The sequence below is a fragment of the Ambystoma mexicanum genome, chromosome 2p, assembly GCF_040938575.1.
Source record: "Ambystoma mexicanum isolate Mex_15411 chromosome 2p, UKY_AmexF1_1, whole genome shotgun sequence".
Taxonomy (NCBI): domain Eukaryota; kingdom Metazoa; phylum Chordata; class Amphibia; order Caudata; family Ambystomatidae; genus Ambystoma; species Ambystoma mexicanum.
Genome location: NC_090923.1, coordinates 149,196,532 through 149,215,361, shown reverse-complemented (window position 1 = coordinate 149,215,361; position 18,830 = coordinate 149,196,532).

Genomic DNA, 18,830 nt, shown 5'->3' with positions numbered 1-18,830 from the left:
AAAGTAAAATGCACTGAGTGTACTCATTCACAGACTACCTGGGCAGTACTCCTATGGGACCACCTCCATGAGCTGCTAGTCCAAATCCAACCACTGCAATGCTCTCAGAAAAGTTGTTCCTTTCTTAGCAAGTAGTAGGCTGTCTTCCTCCATCTCAACTTCCTCAACCAATAATGTAACCACACTGCCTACTTCTGAGGGACACAAAATCTGCTACCTTGCAAGTGATAAAAGAGGCTGTTGATCCATATCTTTCGAAGACAACAGTACTCTATATATATTGCAATACACCAATGTGCACTGGGGTGCAATTTTGAAGTGCTTTTGAAGCTGTAATCAAGGAGCATGGGAAAAGAGGGCACTAGAGAGCCATCCAAGATGGCGGCTCACTAGAGAGCTCTGTGCAGAGCCCCCGAAATATCTTGAATCTTCAGTTTTCACAATGTGACTACGCACCCCCAGCCCACAAAGTCTGTGGATCATACCTCCCGCGAGGTCCCGGTCTCCATGACCTACACTTTCTAGCCTCACTGACACCGCCATCGGCACCGTAGAGGTAGCCTATGTCAGAAAGAAGGCCGTGGCCCAGAGATCTCTCCGAGCAACAGCCGCAGGGTCGGTGGGCAGCGGCTCGTCTCCCCAGGCGTGGATCAACCACCTTAACACTCCATTGGCAACAACATCCAACAGAGCCAGATCCGGAACGTTCAGCCGAAGCAGAGCCTGGGGCGACCATCAGAGGCGCTGCACAAACCAACGGCTCACAGGCTTACGGGCCGGAAAACAATGACTGCTGCGTGACCACATAATCTCGCTGGACACACCACTAGCAATGCCTATACCGATCAGACCGAGCGGAGGAAGATGGGGACATGGACCAAACTCTGAAACGCCGGGGGGAAGAGATTTGGGCAGATGAATGGGAACGTGCCTACACTGCAACCTTCTTTTGTTTACTTACGGTTGCGTTTCTTTTTGCTTGCTTATAAAAAAATTGCAAAAATAAAGGTTTAAAAAAATAAAATAGGAGCATGGGAAACACTGCCTCTTACCTTAGGTGTAACACACGCACAACATCTTCTCCGGTCCACCTGCCCCTCCATATTAGTAGTTGGTGCCTCTTCCCTCATTTCCCTCCCCACCTTACTTTCTGACCTCTCCTGAAAAAAATTAAAATAAAAAAGGTTCCTTTAGGAACCACCTTTAACAGTTAAAATAAATAGAACAAAAAAAATTATCTTATAGACTCCATCTACTTTACATTTGTCAAAAAAGTAGATAGACTCAATACAATTTTCCAACATTTTCATTAGCATTTTGTGTTATGCTAATGGAAATAATGTGGCTTTCGTCCCCTGTTCTATGGGCCGGAACGGGGGATAAAGGCCCAGCAGGCCAAATTATCAGCCCAAGCAAAGTGAGACCAGATAACAAGGGGTCTGAGCTGTTATCCCTCGTTCCAGCCCCAGCAATAGGGGATTGATACCATTGGAACCCCGGGTTGCCAAAACGGTAACCAGGGATGCTAAAAAAATGCATTTTTCTTCCTACAACAGGATGGACGCCGGGTCCTGCTATAGGAAGAAAAAACATTTTCCAAGATGGCCATCATCGAAAGGGAAGGCGGGGCTCCATACGGAGCCCCTCTTCCCTTACCATTGTAGCCTGCAGGAGGGGAAGAGAAGGAGCAAATCGTGGCAGGGAGAGCCGACCATCAGGCGGCTTGGAACGCGGGCTTGTACCAGCGGTTCAAGCCTGCGTATCTTGCCATCTGTTTGGCTGGCTCCCTCGCCCCGGGTGCTAATGGACAATAGTATACCAGAGAAAAATATAAAAGGACAGAAACACTTTTCAGCCCCAAATACTTTTCTCTAGCATACAATAAGTACAATAATCAATGAACCTTTATAATTATCCTCAGTCTCCGCAGTCCCCTTTCCAGGCTATGGATCATTAAAACACCTGGATGGCACGTGCCCACCATTGCATCTTCTACCCCTTTTAAGTTTATATTTGCAACACTCCCCTAATGCATGCTTTCAAACAGTCACACATCCACCCATCAATCACTTCCAAAAACTGTAAAGATTGATCTATTGGCCGTTGCACTCCCAGAGTGTCTACATTTTCTTTAAGAAGTAATGGCAAATAAACTACTTTGCCACGTATGCCTTTAAGTAATTCAGAAGGAGGCAACTTGGCTGTTTTAGGTTGAAGGTGTATTATAGCTTGAAAAAGGTGTATTGTTTGGATTATAATGCTATGATACAAATTAAGCTGTTGGAGTGGTTTTGGAAGTGGGAATATTTCCAAGTTATTAGTGAAAGCCTGTGGCGGTATTTGCTTATTATCAAGCTTTGTAGTGCAGTATGTGCAAATTATTGAGGGGTTAGTAATGTCGTATTTGTTTTCTGCTATAAGGTAGAGAGCTAATTGGAACCATTGGGATTCCTAATTGTCTTCTATTTTGTACGTTATATCTACAGTTTTGGTGCCTTTTGTATAAAAGTTCTACGACAACACACACATACTTGGTTTGGTACCTCAGCAGATGTGCTTTTAAATTGTGTTATTTTTTTTGTATGTGTGTTTTAGAAGATTGCCATCTGTGAGGTTGTCGCTACTCTTTTCAAAACTGACTGGATTTTGTAAGTGCTCTTCACTTCCAAAATATTTGCTTTGGTTGTGGTGTATTTCTTCAAGGAGTTCTTTGGCTGTGCCATGTAGGAGAATGTGATTTAAATGCTCCAGTTCTAAAGCAGGACATTTTGCATAGCAAAGTCTCTGGACAAGATTCTGTGGTGTGTTTCTAACATTTTGATGTGGTGGAAGGTGCATCTGCAAGCAGTTCCGGAAATGCTGGCTAATGAATGTCCTCGCAGTCCTGTGTATTTACGCACTGGACAGGAGTCCATGGTTTACAACGTTTTCATTCTCATTTTCTCTTTCACTTTTACGTAGTGCTTGGGGAATTGCCGGAAAGATTTGAAGGATTGTTTTTGTACGTTACACATTGAGGTGCAGGGCCGTTTTTAGACGGGACCGATTGGTTCAGTGGAATGGAGTTTGTTGGGGACATTCTTTCAATGAGCGTTTCTTCTGCCATAATGGTGTTGTATACCATTTCATGCCCTTGGCCACTGCTATGTATGGCAATTGGGTTTGTCTGCTCTTGTTTGTATGCCTCTTCATTGAAATATGGCTCTGTGCTGGTTGTGTGGATCCACTCACCTGCACAGAAGTTTGCAAAGGTATCTATGTTGATATTGCCCCTGTTGCAGATTGCTTTTTGTAGTCTACTAATTCATTTTGTTAGTGGTTTCATTCTATTTAAGATTAATATAAAGAATTTTCTTTCGAGGAGCATTGCACTGTCAATGAGAGCTTCCAGGATTACCTTTCTGCAGTAAGTTGTAAGGGTTGAGCGTGATTTTTTTGCTGTTTTTATAAGATTCCGAGGGACTCTACGGTGGAACACTTTTGGTAAAATTAATTTTTTGGAATGATTAACTGTGGTTACGTTAACATTGGTACATGCAGTGCAAGCGCTACTGGTGGTTGTATTCTTCTTAATACATTTCATTTTACATTTTGGAAGAGGGGCCACACTTATTTTCCTGCTAGCTGGTTCAGTTTTGTTCAGTGACTGTATTAGCTGTTTTGTTTTAACATCTAGTACAAACTTTGCTAGAGGTGGATGACTATTTTGCATGCTTTTAGTTTCATCTGCTCTATTTTTGCGTTGTTTTCTACAGAGTTGCTTTTTGGTAGGAATTCTCTTTTGTCTGAGGAAAGTGTGGCTTTCAAAGTTGTGCAATGTATTTGCGTGCACTGTGCATGATTGTCGGAATATCAGGGTAGGCATAAATGGAGGTTTGTGATTGTGCAGTGGGCTGTTATTTCTGGTTGGGAAGGTTCTACTAGTAGCTGTGCGTGTTGATGTGCGAAAGGTTTGCTTCAGTGTGTATGACAGTGTACTCTGCATGAATAAGTAGGGACATCCCGCTGTTTTCACAATTCTAGTGGGTGTTACAATACTGGTGTTCAGATGACAATACAAAGAGTGTACCTGCTGAGGTGCAATGAGTAACACTGAAACAAATGCTGTTGGGTTGGATAGAATTTTGTAGGCTACTATACAACAACACTGCACTGTATGAGTAACAGGAAGAATACTACTACAGTACTGCACCTACTTTGTTGGATGTGAAGACTAGGTTTCTTCTGGGTTTTATCTTCCAGTAGAGACGTTTCTGTCTTTCAGGAGGCTGTTCTTCACTGCAATTGTGAAAGAAGGAAGTTAATGGGTATGTGTGTTAATGGCACAATAATTGTACTAGGAGAACACTTTGGGCCTCATTACAAATCAGGCGGTCCAGAAATAACGGTGGCGGTAAAGCCACCGCAACCGTTGTTTCCGGACCGCCTGATCCCGACTCCTGCAGGCGGGAGTTGATGTTACCCCCAGGTTTGACCCGGCGAGTTTAACACCGCCCGCCTGCAGGCGGACGAGGAAACACCGGCAGCATTACGAAATGCTGCCGGTGTTTCCATGATCCCCATTCCCATTGAGTCCCATAGGACTCAATGGGAATGGGGATTAACACCATTCCGCCTCCGTGATTCCCGGAAAACCGGGCTTGTAATGCCATGGTAATTCCGGGAATCACGGAGGCGGAATGGTAATACGAGTCCGGTGGTAACCAGGTGGTTTTACCACCTCGGTTACCGCCGGACTCGTAATGAGGCCCATTATTTTACATTGTAGGAGGATTTTTTGGGAAGAAGAGTTAGTAACATTGCACGAGATTAGGAATATGGTTGTAACACTGCTGTTGGTGCAGACAGGTTGCCATCAGATTCCTAATACTTGTTTGGCAGCAAGCATCCCAGTGTCACTAGGGTATTACAGGCCATGGTGGCCTGTAATGTCAGGTGTTAGAAAATGTAAGTCTGTATGTGTGTGCAATTGTACAGCACTGTATTGGAAGGAAGACTTGGGACAATCAGCATCGTTGGTATGGGGGCCGGTGGTGCTGTGATAAGTAAGCCCTACGGGGCTGCAGTTTTACAAATGTGGGAGTTGTTGCAATATTCACATTGGAAATGGAGTAGTGCAAGTCCTAGTAGGCTGAGAAAAATGAAGAAGCCCAGAAATATGTACAGATTAGAAAGAAGAATGTTAGTGTGTGGAATTTTATTAACTTTCCCACACATTGATGCTTGATACATGAGTGCCATTGCAGTATGTTGCAGAAAGCCTTTCCTGTTCCTTTCATTTATTTATTAAAATGTACAGATTCGACTGTTGCCAATGTACACATGCATTTATTTGGGTTCCTTCAAATGCTGCTGAAATGAGTAGGGGTAAGCGCAGTGCATTTTGTTAATTTTGAAATCTATTTATTTGCCATGCTTTTTTTGTTTTATGTGTGCATTCTGGGCATTTTACATCAGATGTGTTAGTGGGAGAAGTGGTTGTAAAAGTGATAGAAGGAAAGAAGAAAATAACAGTTTGTACATTACAATGGGTGATATGGGCAAGCATGCATGTTGTGGGTATATATTGTTTGTTTGTTTGTTTGTTTGTTTATTTATTTGTTAGGCGCACCAGACCTGTAGGTAAGAGGGCACAGCAGAATGAAGTTGCAAGGCTTACATAGTTACAAATATACACAGGTTACAGAAGTTACATAAATACAGAGAAGACATAATGTACAAATATATTAAGAAGTAGGATAGCCATTACTAATACAAGAATAAAGCCATGCAATGTACATGAGTACGCATAGACATCACCTTCGTGTATCACTAAGGCTATCGGTAAGGCCCTGGTAGCAAGCATAACCTAACAGGTCGAGGCTAGGGGTCTGTAGCGATAATGTGTTTTATAACATTATTTCGGAAATGTGAGTAGGGTTAGTCAGCTCTCAAGTCATGAGGCAAGGAATTCCAGCATTTGGCTGCCTTTACAGGGAAACTATTACCTCCAATAGTTGTAAACTTGTATTTGGGTATGGTCAGACAATAGCATTGCCAGCTCTAGCAGGTCTATGAGTGATTCTTATCTGGAGTTTAGCTATCAGATACACGGGGGCCACATTGTTGAGAGCTTTATGAGTCAGGGATAACAACTTCAACTGTATTTTATTGGCTGTGGATAACCACTTATGATGGCGTCTAAGAGGGGAGATGTGGGTTCTTTTATTTATGCATAATGCTGCTCTTATGGCGTTATTTTGTAAAGTTTGGAGCTTAAGGATAGTTGTTTTATTAGCGCCACTGTAAAGAGCATTGCAGTAGTCAATTCTGGAGAGTATTAAGGCTCTAGCCAGGATCAAGCAACTGTCGTCAGAGAGGAATGGCTTTCCCGCTCTAAGTAACTTACACGTGTAGGGCGTGGAAGAGGTTAGTGATTTGATCTGTTTATCAAAAGACAGTGAGACTTTCATGGTATTCCCATCAATGTTGAAAGAGGAGAATTCCTGCCCTAGTTTTTTGATATTGGCTTGTGAACCTAGAATTATCAACTCAGTCTTATCATCATTCAAGCATAGGCCGTGGGTGGCCATCCATGCTTGGATGATAAGATATACTTTGTTCACCAACCCCGTGTCTTTGCTGTGATCCCCAGAAAGCGGTAGGAGAATCTGGGTATCATCTGCGTAGTTGGTGTAGGTGATACCCATATGGTCCAAGTCATTGAACAAGGGTTTGGTGAAGCTATTGTAGAGAGTTGGTGAGATGCAAGATCCTTGAGGGACCCCGCACAGAATGGGGGTAGGATCTGCAGCTGCCGAAGGAGAGAAGACTCTCATTGCTCTCTCGCTTAGGAAGGACCTAATCCATTTGATAGCTTACAGGGAGAAGTGGGCAGCAGAGTCAAGGTGTCAGCAGAGGACTTTGTGGTTGACCAGATCAAATGCAGCTGAGAGATCAAGTCGGAGCAGAAGTACTGACTTCCCTTTGTCTCTCAGCTCGTCTATTTGGGTCTTTAACTCAATAGGGGCTGTTTCTGTTCCGTGTAATGGGCGGAAGCCAGATTGTCTGTTGCCAAGGAGTTTGAACTGTTCAAGGTGTTTTTGAATTTGATTGTAGGCGGCTTTATACAATATTTTGAGTAAAAATGGAACCGTGGTGATAGGTCGGTAATTAGTGGAGATAAGTGGGTCTAGAGTATATATTGAAGTTTCACATAGGATCTGGCAGTTGAACATGCTGTGCAAATGTTCACAATGCGGTTTTCTTTTTTTTACACAAAAATATCACAGAGAGTGCTGCTAAAATTGAATAATGTAGTTTGCAACTGTTATGCAAATGGGCATTAAAAGAACACTTTGAAAGCACACAGCATTGTAAGTACCTGCCACTTGATGTCAGGAGACGGAACAAATGGGAATATGATCATTGAGTAGTTTATGCAGGGTAAGTGGCAGGCACCCTGTTCACATGCATTTGTAAAAGAGTTACAAATATACTCTACAAAATATATGCCTACCTGTAGTTTGTGTTGATGGATGCAGATGTGGATGAATCTGGAAGCAGAAATCTTGGAGAGTTTTACAGTACTTTCTGATGGAGGAGACCTGTACCCTGAGTGCTGAACAGTACATCTAAAATTTTGAACTGTGATGACAGAGATGTAAACGTCTTGGATGTGATTGGTGGATGGTTGTGTGACTGCTTAGCAGTAGCCAATGAGGGAGTGCTGCAAAGAGTGAAGTGTAAAGGGAAGAAGGGTGTCCCTGTGTTACAGGGGCCACGAACACCGCAGTAGTCCGTGGACAGGGCGTGCCACCACTGAGGCTTCTCAGCATGCGTGGCATGGAAATGGGGCTGTGGGGATTAGCCAATCAGTTGTTGAGGTTGCGCTTTATAGGGAGAGAGGGTAATACCTTTCATTGCTGTGTGTAGTGAAGTTGTCAGAGATGCAGAGAGTCAGAGTGTTGATGGTGGGAGATTCCTTTGTGGGTGATTGGCAGAGGTATGCAGAGGGAAGCGGCTTTTCTAGCAATCTTGGCTTTCAGGGAGTGGAGGCTTTGTGGTGTGATTTGCCTTGCTGCAATTTGCAAGGAGTGCTTGCACTTTGCAAAGATATGGCCATTTTCAGTACTCCTGATGTTGTAGTGCTGCATTGCGGTGCACTGCATTTGGGTTTCATCAGCGCTCCTAATTTGCTTAGTGCACTGAAGGACTTGGTGATGGCACTGATGCTGCTTTTTCCCAGTGCAAAGGTGGTTTTCTCACACAAACCACCTAAAGCAGTTTAGAACAACCCCAATGTCCTCTGTCCCCAGAAAAATGACCGAAGGTGTCTTGTAAACAGAGGCATGTCTGCATTTTTGCATAGTGCTGGGATGTTCTCTTTCCACAATCAGAGAATTGATTCTCTTAATATGAACTTTTTCACTGCAGATGGCATTTCTTTGTCCACCATTGGAAATGCCATTGACTTTCACAATCTAAGGCATGCTTTGCAGAGGGTCATGTAAGACTGTAAGGAAGAAAAGAAGAGAAGAGGCCCCAAAAAAATAAAATGCAAAGCACAATGTATTTTTTTACAAGCACCGACAAAAAAAGGCTCTTTTCAGAACCACCACTACAGAAGCAATCTCCTATCATGGGTTACATTTCTGTCCCCACCCCCTTGAATTGGATGATATGTCCACGGACATCACGGTAGTCCACTGATCATGCATGTCATATCCAGGCTTTTGAGGATGCCAGGCGTGGCAATGGGACTGTGGAGGCCAGGGGATTGGCCAATAATGTTTCCTGGGTGTGGTTTACAAGAAGAGACTGTGGCAGAAGGTCTATTTGCTGAGAGGAGTGCAGATGGCTATGGCTACGGCTGTGTCTTTCAGGAGGCAGAGTGTGTGGATTTTGGAGGACTTGTGGATACAATTGTTGAGGTGTATGCAGAGCACTGTGGAGTGGCGGCACATCTGGGATTTCATCATATTGATGTGCAGTGGTACAGAGTGTGTGGCATGAAGTGGGTTGACATGCTCACCCTTTGTGCCACTTTGGTGATGCACCATCATCCTGCCATTATTATTGTTCATTTCATGGGGAATAGTTTAGGCCATGTTACCGGAATCTCACTGTAGTTTGGGATGAAGGAGGCATTTCGGAAAGTCATGGACATGTTTCCTAACTCCTGAGTCATTTTTTATCGCATTGTCCAGAGACAGATGTGGTTGCGCTCCACTTCATTTGGTCCGCAAATGGAAAAAGCAAGGCACTATGTCAACAAGGCTGTTTGTGCATTTTTGAGAGATGTTGGTATGTCGTCCTTCCACAGTGAAAACATTACATTTCGTAGCCGCAATACTTTCACAGAGATGGAGTCCATCTTCCCGAAGTGCCAATATCTACTTTTATACTGGTTGTGACTCATATTTGACACTGCTTTAATGACTTGCATACACAGTGGCAATTACAAAAATACTTCACCACTCTTCCATTGGTTAAGTTTCCACTGTTGGCTAGGCATTCCTGATCTTCAATAATTTCTGCTCAGACATCTGAAATTGCCATAATGTTTGCCTGTTCTCTTAATCATTTGATGATCTAAACATTATATCTAAAAGTCATATGCGAGAGGTAGCAGCAGCAGGTCTGTTCTGGTACTGTCAAGTTGGTTGCCTTGAAGGTTCCAGGCTCAGAGTAGGCCATAATGTGTCATAAATCCTGTGGCTATGTTCAGACCAGTATTTTTCAGGTTGAGAATCCTTAAGTACTTCAGCCCGCATGTTCTTCTTTGTGTGGTATTCGAGAGGTCACCTTTCAGTACCATCAGTGACAGGTCATGCGGCATGTGCGCAACTTGTATCAAGTGTTGGCCAACTGGTGTTTCTGTTTTGTGGTTCATGATGGTGTGTCTATGTAGGTACATTCTTTGACGTAGTTCCTTGCAAGTGTCACCAACATACTTTACTTCTGGACATTTCTTACATTTTGCATTGCAATGCACTGAAACCAATGGCCCATCTAACTAATCAGGCAAGGAGCACAGCTGGATCATCTTATACACCAGCTCCCCCCCCAAGAGAACCAGACGAGGAAAAAGATAAGCAACCTCACAAGAGAGCCTCGAGTACAAATAAATTGACCAGCAACCCGACCTGACAATAACCTGTAAAAGAATTATCAAAATACGCTGAAGGCTCTATTCATTTGTCAAAATAGGAAACAACGCGATCTACAAGGAATGGTGTAAAGTCCCTTTTGGCGACTTGGAAGGTTCATGGCAGTCCCTGGAAGACTAAAACACACTCCAAACAGAACCACCACTGAAAACCCAATGAGTGATCCGACCACAAATCAACTATCAGTTATCAACCTCTCCATCAACATCAAGATGGTTCAAAACTACATAGAGCAGTTCCAGAGTATCTCTGCAGAGAGCACCCTGAATACATCCGTAAGGTATATAGTATGATGACACCGGGAGAGTTGAAACTTGCATTGCATGATTTTCAGTCTTCCAGTATTGCAAAACAGTGTGTCGCAGAAGCGGCAGTCACAGGCTCAATGTTACCCGACATTATTGCATCATAAAGGGTAAAGTGTGCAGATTGCAGTTTCAGGTCTCTTCGTAGCCCAGCCTAGTGCATTATGGGATGTGGAGTGCCCTTTGTCTTTGACTGCTAGCCAACAGGACTGACAACACTTCCTTCTCAGAGAATGCACCTACTGATGTGGATACCTCATTTGGAGAACTCATGCATGGACCCAAACTCACAAGTCAGGATGAGAATGAGTTGCTCTAGTTCATGTCAGAGTCTGAGTCAGAGGAAAGGGCCAGGCCACCTTGCTATCATTTGGTGTGACTTTGACACAACAGGCATCTTCTGGTAGTTATGCCAACGACAGTGGGGCACATATGAGTCAAGATGAAAATGTGGCTTGATCTGGTTATCCACAGCTGTACCTCACTATAGTCTGCCGTGCTGGGGGGATGGGAGGACAAGTCTATCGGCCACAGGACACAATTGACAGACTGTTGGATCATTACGACATTACCAGCAGACAGAGACAAATTCTGCAGGAATTTCTCAGAAAACCAAACTGTCCAATACAGTTGTATCAGGCATATGGTATCTTCGCCAGGACATGCATGCATTGAGGGAGGACATGCCCCATGGCATGTGGACATTGAGGTAAAGCATGCAGCAGGAGATGTTGGCATTGAAAGACAGCATGCACCAGGACAAGGAGCTATTGAAGGAAAGCTGCATCAAGCAAGCACATGCACTGGGACATGGTGGTATCGAGGAAAAACATGCACCAGGATAAGGTGGCATTGTGGGATAGCATGCACCAGGAAATTGCTGCCATCTCTCTGTCACACAATGTTGTGGGAATGGAGGATTGAAACAAACAGGATCAGGATGGTTTCAGTGGTCCCTAGTCGAGCATGCACCATTTGATGGGTCCCATTGACTGTGGAAATGTTGCCTCTTCAGTATTGGCTTAGATGTGGCATGCAAGCAACTTTCTTTGCCCCGTTTTATCATTGAAACACGTCGGGATGGGGGTTTGTAGTGTGTCCACAACACAGTGTGTGGTTTGTGCAAAGAAGGTTTGCATCATGTGGTTTTGGGTGGCCTGCCCCTGCGTCTTTGAGGCGCTAGCTGTATGGGTGGAGCACAATTGCTTCTACTCCTTCAAAAGTATACCACAGCGTGGCGCGATGTTATCCAGGGTACAACATGGCAGTATTTATTTTACATAGCACTGTTGTTGTACATAGCTATATAGGGAGCGCAAACGTAACTTGAGCAATCCATATATGCACTCCACTATGCACCTGGTGGAAATGTGCACTGCATTGTAATGGTGCTACCTGGGTTTTCTGATGGGTGTCAGGACGAATGGTGAGAGACACTGTCCCCTGCACATGGGTAAATGGGTTCAGTCTATTAGTAGGTGTATAGTTTGCATGTGGCGTGTGCAGTTAGATGTTCTGTGATGGGTCATACTTATCAAGGAGACACATGTTGCCAAAGGTTCCAGATGCCAGATCCTGATGGATACAGGAATGGTGTAGGATGTAGGTGTCATGAGTGAATCCAGGGAAATTGCCATTCACATGCATTTTGTGGCCATTTGCATTACTGATGACCTGCACATTGATGGAACTCCAATTTTGTTTTATTCCAGTATATGTTCTCTGTTCCACTGGGGGCATTGCAGCATTACATGCGTACAGTCAATGGCTCGAGGACCTAGGGAACTGTACGACATCATCAAACTCCTGGGCCAATCTTTGCCTAGCCTGCAGACCGCAGGGCATGTCTATGTGGCTATGCAGCCCTGCAGTGATGGACCGCAAGACCTGATGCTGGCACCAGGATTGTGTGGGCAAGGATATGTCCCCTACAATGGCTGTGGTACACTGGAAGGAACCACAAGAGCCAGGTAAGACTTTCACATGCAGAGGTACTGCCAGTAAGCGCATAGTGCATGACGCCAGATTATTCTCCCACTTCCTGACCATATCCAGGATGACATGTGTGGGTATCAGTTTATGGCCTAGACCTCCACATCTGGTGTCCTACAAATGGTGGTGCAGATGTAAAATATCCAGGGCTCCTCCACCTTACATTTTGCACAAGCAAAAGTGCTTACAATACCTGGTCAGTCATTCTCGCTGGATTTCACTATGCTTGCCTGGCGCTATTATTCTCTGCTCCTGCTCTACTTGGTGGTACGTTTCAGGGCCTTTGGTGTATGTGGGATAGTGCTATATATTTTGTGAATTAGGTTTCTTTTTCACTTTAAGGGGTGTATTTGGGAGCTTACCCGTGCCTCCCTACCGACGCCCATGTCACTCCCCTTGCAAAGAATGAGGCTTGATGCATATTTCATCCCCTTCTCCGCCCTTGCATTGGCCCAACCTTTGCATTAATGTGGTGCTAACGCTGGTGAGTACAATGTGATTTGGAATGGCGCAAGATGAGCAGACCATGTGCAAAGTGCATTCTGTGAATAGCATTCAGACTTTTTTTGTGTGCTGTAAAGAGCACCTCTTCAGACCAATGTCTCTTTGTGTGGCACACAATATTTTGTAAATCAGGCCCCCGGAGCTATTTCCCTATGGGTAATGCACAGCACTTTGAAAGAATTTGAATATTCCACAGAAGGCTAGTGGGGAAGACCTCCTGCAGAATAGTGGTAGGTTTTGCCCCACTTTATGGGGGCTAGGCGTTTTGTGGTATAGATGGTCAAGAACCATGGTGCTTTAGGGCTGGGACTGCCCCCTTAGTATTGTATGCTCTGATAAACTGTGATCTGTTTCCAAAAAGGTAAACTGTTGTCTGACTATTATTCACTGACTGCTGTGGTTTTGGTTCCCAAGGTATGTCATCCTTACATGACAGGGGTTGAAGGGAGTGCCAATGGGGGCTGACACTGCTATGAAAAAAAGTTGCCTAGCCAGTTTTGTAGGGGAACATATTTATGTGCTGTTATAATAGTCAGGGAGCTCATTTTGCTACAGGGTGTAATTTGGAGGTGGGGAGCTGTTACGTATAGACATACATGTCTGTGTCCCCCTTGCTACTCCATTTGGTAATTTCCGCAGTGGAGTGTAGGGAAATAGTCAGCATACACTGGTGTATGCCTCCTTTTACCCTGCACAGTTGCACTCTGCCATGCAAATGAGGAAACACTGCCTGCCATGTTCACATGGCAGGTGGTGTATACATTTACAATTACAGTAAGGCAGTGTTTAATTATAATTGTAAACGCTGTCTTCCATGCTGGCATGGCAGGCAGCATTTAGAATTGATCCCTATGGAGTCCACCTGCTTTATACTGGTGCATAGAGCCAGCGGGATCCATAGAGATCCCCAGCATTTACAACAGCATTAATGCCTGCTAGCGAAGATTCAGAAGCATTTGTATAACAGAGAGAAAGGGATGCTGTGGAAACATGATGAGCGGTCTGCCCCTCTTCTCCACCATACAAATTCAGGAAAATGGGGCATAGAATAAGCAAAATGCATAAAGGCCTTTTCATATTTTGCATACGCTATGCCAGTCCGAAAATGAGCCCCAAGATGTAAAGTCCCCCACTTTCTTTAAATCCTACTCAATGTCATCATGTCTGAGAAAAAAATGTATCCCTACTTTTAAGTTGCATCGTTTATATACCAGGGGCGTATTCATGGAATTTTCTGCATTGAAAATTGGGACTTTGCAGGCCAATCTGCGCGCACAACCCCCTGTGTCAATTCATGGAATTCTACAATGCAGGTCTTTTTCAGACTTTCAGGGACTTTGTGCAGGTACGGCATGCCTCTCCGAGCAGTTGAACGGCATGGTGAGCCTCCACGCAGTTGTGAGCCGAACATGCATATGACCATGACTCCGTGCAGAATGAAGAAGAACAAGGCGTTACGTGGGCATGTCGAGGGACGACCTGTCTGAGGAAATCTCAAGCCCGGCAGCACACAAAACCACGCGTATTGGTGTATCTGACTGTGCAACATCACGTCGGGGAATCAGCATGCAAAGCTCCTGACACCATCGCCACGTATAAGGCGCAAGGCCCCAATCGCATTGGAATGACAGCGCAAAGGTATGGTCCAATCAGGAATTTAGAATGCATGCATGCAGTGAGGTGCCGTTCGCAATTAGGGGTGCGCGTATGCAGTGTAGCGGAGGCAGCCGAGATTTACGGGGGTTTGCCCGTAGATTGAACAGAGTACTACCTGAATTACAAAAAATTGTATGAATGTTGTCAGGATGCTGGTTACAGTTCCGGGGCACCACATGCAGTGTGGCCGAAGAGTAGGCTTGGTTGCCGGGGATCCCATGCAGTATTACCAGGGTGCATGAGTTTGCAGCCGATGAGCCCGCTGTGGTAGTTGCATGTGGCTGGATTTGTTTTGCATGGGAGCGTGACGGGGGCGTTCCTGCCCGACTTGCGCATAGGGTTACTTAGCGGGATTCATTCCATGAATACGCAGAGCACGCACAGAGTTTTATGCACGAATGGATGCGCAATGCCGTTCTCAGCGCGGGCACTTGGCGGGATCAATACGCACTTTTCCATGAATCGAGCCCCACATCTCAATAACAGGAACAATACGTCACATATGGGGAAAAATAATTGACAATGAAGTCATAACAATGCTGTTATACAGAACATTTGCATCTACAATTATTATTACTCCTTTGAAGTTGGTACTCATTTAACGATTTCGAAAACCTGAAAGCCTGAGATGACTTTGCCGGAGCCTGCGACTTGCAGATCACACATATATCTCAGCAAAGAGCACTTAACCCAATAAGGTCTCTTAACAGTTTACCAGATAAATAACATAAAAGGGCAAGTCAGCAAATATTATCCAAGAACGTTGTGGTCCTGAGCATCTGGTACATGGAGTACTCTTTCTCCCCTATGTGCTTTAGAATGCAGTACAGTATGTACATACAGTTGAATTTGAACTATGATTGGAATTAGAATTTTGAAAGCTGGAATCTGAATACAAATTGGTTGTTGCTCATTGCCTGTTTATGTATCGATGCCCAGAACTAGCTCAGGCTAAATGCCGAAAAGACAGAGATTGTATGGGTGGCTCTGCCGATTCCCACATGCTGTGGACTCTTTGGCCCCAAACATAGCGCTTCGGTTAAGAGTTTGGGTGTCAAAATCTTGTCATCGGGTTCCAGGGAAGCGCAAGTTGCAGCGGTGTGCAGCGTGGGTTTTCTGAAGCTGAAAATTCAGAAGAAAACCTTGCCTTATCTTCCCATGGAACTCCGGGCCAGGCTGGTGACTGCTGCCATTATGGGCTCCCTGGATTATTGCAATGGAATCTATCTCGGTCAACCAGTGTTTTCTAATTTACCGTTTGCAGCTGTTACGGAATGCCGCAGCACGGTTGGCATTGGGAGCTACTAGAATGGGCCATTCTGCTAATCTGTTAAAACAGCTCCACTGGCTGCCAGTAAAGATAAATGTAAGGTTCTGTGTATATAGCGCATTGCACATTTTATACCTTGGGAGCGGGAGATCTGCAGTCTAAACCGACAAGGTATATTCTGGTCAGGTACTTGCGGTCGGCCTCAGCTAACCTACTGAAGTATCCGGAGTTTAACAACGCCTGAGAAGGGGGGGGACGGCAGGACTTTCTCTGTCCTTGCTTCACCATTATGGAACTCCCTTCCCCCTCAGCTGTGGGAGATTACAGACCTTTTTAGTTTCCGTAAAGCTGTCAACACCTTTCTATTCTGAGCCGTGTATGGGTTTTGCTGAGGGTTATTCGGCTTTCTAGCCTTCCAGTGTTTTCTGTCTGCTCCTAGATGACTTTGGGCCTTTGTTTGTGCTTTATAAATTCCATAGATACATATTAAACCTCAAATGCAAACATACAAGTGCACCATTGAAATTCTAAAACAATAAAAATGAAAAACACATTATTAAATGTCGACCTATGAGAACTATATTGTGCAATTGATGTTATGCTAGAAAGTATGCCTGTACACATATACTACATTTGGTGAGATGGTAAGAAAACATGCGCATTTTTGCATCAATTAGAAAACATCAAAGTATATTTTGAAAGAGCAACTCTTGTCGCATGCAAGAGTATAACCCCTAAATTAGCTGATAAAGTAGCTCAGGTGGCCAAGCGTCCACTCAAAGACATGAAAGTCATAGGTTTGAATATCCGAGCAAAATAAAAAGAGTACCATTGAGTTGGTCAATGATAACTTTTGTTTTTGTGCTTAGAAACATACGTGATTGTGGGACAAGGCACCCTCTGCCGTACGTTATAAGGGTATGGCAAGTCACAGCGGAGTCACGTGGCCATATAGAGGAAGTGCAAGAAGACAAGTCTTCCCCCTAACTACCTCCCTAACACCTCGAACAATATTCCTCTGCGCTCCAGGCTTCAGCCGCAGATCCGCTGCTACAATCGGGTTCGTGAACTTTCCACGCATGTCTTTTCGAGGAACAGCACCTCACCACGCTCTAGCCCCAAGACTCTATACTCAACCCTGAAACTTTCCCACCCAGCGCAGAGATTCTCTAACATTTGCACCAGTGCAAAGAAATTGAGCAACTGCTTTGATAATCCAAAATGGAGCAAACAGGTTTTGACGCAATCCATATCACCTAAAAACGTGTGCACCGAGGCAAAAAATTAAGCAGACTTTTTTGTACTTTGTTTGCTGCATAACATAAAACAAAAGGTGTTGATTACCTTTCTTTTTATGTTATGCAGCAAACTTGGTAAATAAAGCAGCCGGCTTCAATTTCATCATGGTCACGCTATGTTATGTTGACTTATACCTGCACCGCTACCACCCAGGGGCAGTCTCCAGGCGATGCTCCATGGTGAAAATTGTTTTTGCTAATGCCGTTTGGAGCTAAACCTTTTTGCTCCATTCAATATTATCTAAACAGCAAAATTGGTGCTAAATTTGTTTGCACTGCTTTTTTGCACATGTTCAAAGTTTTGATATAATCTGGCCCCAAGTAACCCCAGGAGTAATCAAATGCTATTCTCCGGGACAGTGCAGTGTTGCTACACAGCTGGGTGTGCACTTAGCGAAATACACATACAAATGCTAAATAGTAATAGGCATCTACTCTATGATACTGGTACTCTACTTGTGTAAAAATACCCCGTCGATCCTGTTTCACAGCCGGTAAGATAGCGCAGTGGATTGAGTGCTTGTCGCTGTCACCGGTTGAAATCCTGCCAGCTCAACCTTTCCCGCCTTCTGAGGCTGATGAATGAGTCCCAAGTACGGTTGGGTGATAATTGTATGTAAACCCTCTTAGTACAGCTCTTTGGCACTTTACAAATCAGAACTGAATATCACAGATAAGTGGTTTAGCAATAGGAGGGTTCACATAAGGGGAGTGTTGCACTCTCGTCTTTCTCTGTCATGCTATTCTGTGCTTTTTTTGTGTGTAGCTTTTGAAGAAGGTGTGAAATGTTTTTTTTCACACAGTTCCATAGAAAGCAGCGAGGCACCTCCAGATACACGCGACACGTTGGTAACAGATTTAGGGGCAGATTCATGGAACAAACGTGCGCCGAAAATCTTCGCGCAAGCAGGCGCAAGCAGGCGCAAGCGGAAAAAAACAGGCGCACGCGCACACGTGCGATTCATGGAAGTCCCTGCGCGTGTACACCCCGGGATGTGCGCCAAACCCGTGCATGGCGCACAAGTCACTGCAACATCCCGAAAGGCGTGCGCGACGTGCACAGTGAAAGCGCACAACCTCGGCGCATACACCAGAAAGTGGGCGGGACACGGGGCGTAACACGCGGAATGGGGAACAACGCGCGAAAATAAGGGCGTAACTGGGGATGTACTGCAGGGAAGCAGACGGAACGCCCACACGCACTCGAACCACACGTATTCATGGAATCGAATAGGGCAAAGCCACGCACAGCCAAAGACACGCACAAGCCGAAACACGTCCGCCACACGAAGGCAGGCGGTAGCGTCCATGCGCATTACAAAAGTGGCAACATACAGCAATTGGGCCTGTGCGAGCGGGCTACGTGTATTTCAGGGGTTCGCGTGAACTTTTTCACGCGATCGGGCTTGGGGGAGCGGGCTACGTGTATTTCAGGGGTTCGCGTGAACTTTTCCACGCGATCGGGCCTGGGGGAGCAGGCTACGTGTATTCCAGGGGTTCGCGTGAAGTTTTTCACGCGATCGGGCCTGGGGGAGCGGGCTACGTGTATTCCAGGGGTTCGCGTGAACTTTTTCACGCTATCGGGCCTGGGGGAGCCGGCTACGTGTATTCCAGGGGTTCGTGTGAACTTTTGCACGCGATCGGGCCTGGGGGA